The sequence below is a fragment of the Zea mays genome, chromosome 2 (genome assembly GCF_902167145.1).
Source record: "Zea mays cultivar B73 chromosome 2, Zm-B73-REFERENCE-NAM-5.0, whole genome shotgun sequence".
NCBI lineage: Eukaryota > Viridiplantae > Streptophyta > Magnoliopsida > Poales > Poaceae > Zea > Zea mays.
In genome coordinates, this window is record NC_050097.1 from 60,542,554 (window position 1) to 60,547,715 (window position 5,162).

The 5,162-nt window shown below is 43.1% G+C and overlaps 1 long non-coding RNA gene across 1 annotated transcript; it reads left to right on the forward strand.

The window, feature by feature from the left end:
* Positions 1-2,439: 2,439 nt before the first annotated feature.
* Positions 2,440-4,242, forward strand: LOC109944000 (uncharacterized). Its single transcript, XR_002267178.2, has 2 exons — positions 2,440-2,782; positions 3,680-4,242. It is a non-coding gene; the product is annotated as an uncharacterized lncRNA (long non-coding RNA).
* Positions 4,243-5,162: the final 920 nt, after the last annotated feature.

Consider the following 5,162-nt stretch of genomic DNA (forward strand, 5'->3'; position numbering starts at 1 on the left):
TTCTCCATAGACTGTTCTAGAAGAGCGGTCGTTGTTTATAGGTGACCCGTGACCACATATTAACTGCAGTTTCTCTATAGGCATTGTAATCTAAACAAAAACAAGACTTTTACAAAAATCTCCCAATAATTTTTAATCAACTTGTAGTGTGCTACTCCGACTTTGCCTCCTTGGTCCTCCTCGCATGTGTAGGCCAACTTCCGGTGCCTCCAGTCCCTCCACGACGCACTCCTTCGTCGCCACCTCATTCTTTCTGACGACCTCGTGATGCTTCGCTCCTCTCTCTCCTCTCGTTGGCGCGGTTTCCTCTCATGCCATGTCATCGCCTTTCCTCTGCCACAAGCTCGCATCTTGTCGCACTTCCCATTTGCCTCGACAAGCTCACACCAGGGGCTTGTTAGCCCAGATAGTGGGTTGAAGATGACACCATTAGTGACAACATACACTGTTGAGGCTCTAGAATGTCATCGCGGTCTGTCATGTGTGACGTTGCAACGCACGGGCACCTAACTAGCATGTCATTAAAATTCCAATTAGTGATTTACATTAATTTTTAGAATATTAATGTTAGAAGAATCATAAATAAACCATTTTTAGCTATACGCATAAATTCTATTTAGAAATAAAAGGAATAAAACTTATACGTCTATTATTAGTAATAAAGAAAATAATTAGCATTTATTTTTCATAAAGAATGTTAATACATATTATACTAGATAAAACTAGTGTTATAGCCACCTACTCATAATTTCACCAATAATGACTCGTAGTAATAGTCATAATGAATTAATAAGTATTTACGCTTTAAGACGTATTTATGAGTATAAATGTATGATGTATGAATGTGTATGTAATGGTGAATGATTATCCCTGTAATGGTGTATGTTTATTTATTTGGCGTACGTATTCTTTTGTATGTACGATACACAAATCGATGCTAGAAGTTGACTATGAGGTAAACGAACCAAACTTGTTCGAGGACGACCCACAAGACACTTTCGAGCAAGGCAAGTGGATTCTCCCTCTGCATATTCTATTTGTACCCAATTAATGCATATAATAATATTTACTTTTTGGATATATTGCATAATTTGATGGGATTCGCCTAATTAAGGATTTTCTAGATTTACCAACTGTATTCCTTGATTACCCTGGGAAAATACTATGCTTTGCAAATTTGTGCTACCGCTCAACTTGATAATTTTGATGTCACTCATTATTGATATTAGTGTTCCAGAAATGAAATTGGTATTATGGTGTTAACCCGATGGTTAAACAAAATTATATCATATTAATTGGAACATGGAGTGACCACCCAGGATAACAGTGCAACCATGAGTGCTATCATGGCTCTAGCTTTATATGCTTAGTACCTAGCAACCTTACCTGAAATATGGGCAAGAGGGGGAGCGGCAGTGGTGGCAGCTCATGTTAACATGGGGACGTATTCTTGGCTAAGGTACCTCGCCCAGAGGGCCTCCACACCGACTTGAAAACCTTAGCAGGTTACTTTGTATTAAGTGTATTCTGTGAAAACTTCATAGTGGATCCCTAGCCATTCACCTTGGCAGTGTTTAAGGGTCCGTACAACCCAGGCTAGATGGGATACACGTCTTGTGGGTAAAGTTGTACCACCTCTACAGAGTGTAAAACTGATATGTCAGTCGTGCTCACGGTTAAGAGCAACCTGGACCCTCACATGATAATTGAACTTAAAGATGGACAATAAATCAAGCTATAATGATCTGCCAATGGTTTGCTTAAGTGATTTCACTTAAGTGTTTTTGTCATACTCTTATACCTTTGTTTAATTGGGATACTTGGGATACATACTTATTAGTAAGACATGTGTTGCTAATAAAATATTGACCAACTAAAATGCTTACCGCTTAACCTTAGCCTTACCTTGTTAAACTTGCATTAATTTTCCCCCACTTGCTGAGCCCCGACCATAAGTGAGCTCACCCTTGCTAATATTTTGATTAGAGGGTGATGAAGAAGACCATAATGGAGATTTCGATGAGTACTGAGTCTAACGATGCGCCGGTCATCTTCATGTGGGAGATTACCCATGTTATTTCTGCTTTACTTTGATGATACTGTTTAAGATACTGTTGTTTGGGTGTTGTAATAAAGACTACTCTACTCTCTTTACGCCTTTATTGCATTGTCTTTTGATATACTACACTTGTGATGTTAACATATGTGTAGAAAAGGGATCTTGGCACACATAAGCTATGCATTCGGTTTTGCCCCTAGAACCAGGTGTGACAGCCGTCGACGGGAGCGGGATGGAAACAAGAAATACTATTTTCCGTTCGGATTGTCGGGATCCCATATTCGATCGGGATATTTCCGAATTTATTCCGGATTTAACCCGAAGTGTCACCAGTCAAGACCCAAATCTGCCAAGCCCAACAGGCCTCCATGGATGAGGGCTCCACTCGGCCATGCTAACAAGTGAAAGTGAAACCCTAAGCCCATGCTACTTCGGTACTTCCACAGTTCCACGTCCAGCTTTCTTCCAGTTCACCAGCCGCCGCCGACGGTCACACCACTACACCTCGTCCCTGCCTGCTGGCTCGCTGAGGCCGATCAGGACTAGTACGTCTCGCTGTAGTAGGCGCTCGAGGAGTACGTCTTGCCGAGCAGACGGAGACACCAAGGCCGACCAGGACCACTGGACCAGTACGTCTCGTCGAGCTCCAATCCAGCGCTGACGCCACCACCACACCTCGCCGAGTGCGGATGCCTACTCACCTCTGCCAGCTCAGGTAATCAGGTAACACCCTCCTCCAAGCTCCACTGCCCATTTGCCCCCGACACCTCACCCTTGTCCGCCACGCCGCTACACGTCGCCCCTGCCTGCTGGCTGCTGCGACGTTTGATTGTTTGGTCAATTATTCAATTGTTCATAGAGTGGCATACTAGCATTTGATTGTTTGCAGTAGTTGAGACTCGATATGTCTCACTTTGGAATAGGACCCGAAGGAGGAGGAGCACGCCATTAAGGCTCCATGCCTGTGGAGTTAGAGACCGAGAACAACAACCTAGGTTTGGGAAGTATGTTGCCACTACCTCCATTACAGCCGCAACGACCACTAGGGCTGGGAAAAAAGCTCGGGCTCGATGAGCCGGCTCGAGCTCGTTGTGGCTCGGGTAGGCTCGAGCCGACTCGCGAGCTACGGGCGAGCCGAGCCAATTTCGCACGCTCAAAAAATTCCTGAGCTGAGCCGAGCTAGCTCGCACAAGCTCGCGAGCCAAGCCCAGCGTGTGCACATGTATCAGCTACCCAATACGAATAGGCCCACAAGGCCACAACCTCCCAAAGCCTAGCACGTGCGCATGTGTCAGCTGGTGTGATCTCAAGCGGGACAGGCTCACGAGCCAGCTCGAGCCGGCTCGTGAGCCAGACCCGAGCCGAGCCTATTTTGGTAGCTCGGCGTACCGGCGAGCCGAGCCAGGCTCGAGCCGTTTCACCTCCGAGCCACACCGAGCCTAGCCGAGCCTGGCTCGGCTCGTTTCTAGCCCTAGCGATCATCACTACCTCCTTTTGTGAGAGGCAGCAGCCGCAACTCTGTTTTTAGCAGGCATGTGTATTTTTTCTTGCAGAGTTGCAGTGTATTGTTGATTTCAAAGTAGGAACATGTCTAATAGTGTGTTGTTGATTCTTTGAAAGGAAACAAGAGAAAAGCGAGTGGAAGCTCTATGGGTGCACCAATTGGTCAGTCATCATCTTCAGCACAAGCAGGTGAAAGAAGATGCAAATAAATTGGTTGTCGCAGGCACAAGTAATATTGGTACTAGAGTTGTAGCTTCTGTTGATATAGCGGGCCTTGATGATGATGATGAGGACATACAAGAGGAGATGACTGGAATAGGAAAGAGACAAACGAGGCGCACATCTATTGTATGGAAGTACTTTACAAAATAAAATGTGGAAGTGGATGTGAATGGCAAGAAGTTTGAGCAGCTATGGGCCTACTGCAACTTTCCAAAATGTAAGCAGAGATATAGAGTTGAGTCTAATCATGGAACAAATGCATTCCGCAACCATCTGAGGTCACATCATAGTATTGTCAAAGGACAACTAGAACTAAAGGCAGAAAAGGATCATGGAAAAGATGTCACCACTATTTAGCCTTTTAGGTATGATCCGGATGCTAGTCTTAGAAAATTCTATTTAATAGTAATCATGCATGAGTACCCATTCAACATTGTTGAGCATGATTATTTTGTTGATTTCACCAAGTCGTTGAGGCCTAGTTTTGTCTTCAAGTCTAGAGTGATTGCTAGGAAAGATATACTTGACATATACTTTGAAGAAAAAGAAAAATTGTATGCCCAATTGAAAAATGTAACACGTCGCTTTAGTGCAACAATGGATATTTGGACATCATGCCAGAACAAATCATACATGTGTGTGACATTGCACTAGATAGATGATTCTTGGCATATTCAGAAGAGAATTGTGGGGTTTTTTCATGTAGAAGGAAGGCGTACTGGTATTAAGTTGGCAAAGTGCTTTACTGAAGTGATGGTAAAATGGTTTGCTGAGAAGAAATTGTTTTCATTGACCTGGGACAATGCATCAAACAATTTAGTGGCAGTCAAAGACATTATTCAAGATCTTAGAGTGAATGCTTCTTCTTATTTGATTTGTGATGGAATGTTCTTTCATATTAGATGTGCACGCCACATACTAAACTTGGTTGCTAGAGATGGGCTTGCTGTTATTTCAAAAGCACTGAAAAAGATCAAAGCTTTGGTACTAACTGTGAAGGGCTCTCCCTTGCAATGGGAGGAACTTATGAAGCGTGCTACTGAGTGTGGATTGGATACATCAAAGGGCATTCAACTAGATGTTTCCACAAGGTGGAATTCAACTTACATGATGCTAAGGGACGCATTGCACTATAAGGATGCTTTTAGTAGGCTCAAGACATCAAATCATCATAAGTATGAAAACATATCTCCTTCTGAAAGTAAATGGAACATGGCTGTAGCAGTTTTTGAATGTCTAAGCAAATTTTATGATCTAACTGAATTGCTTTCTGGTACATCATACCCCACTGCAAATCTATTCTATAAGGCCCCGTTTGTTTCGTTGGAATTGAATTCCATTTTAATAATTATAATTTAGACAAAACTAATTAAGTTCA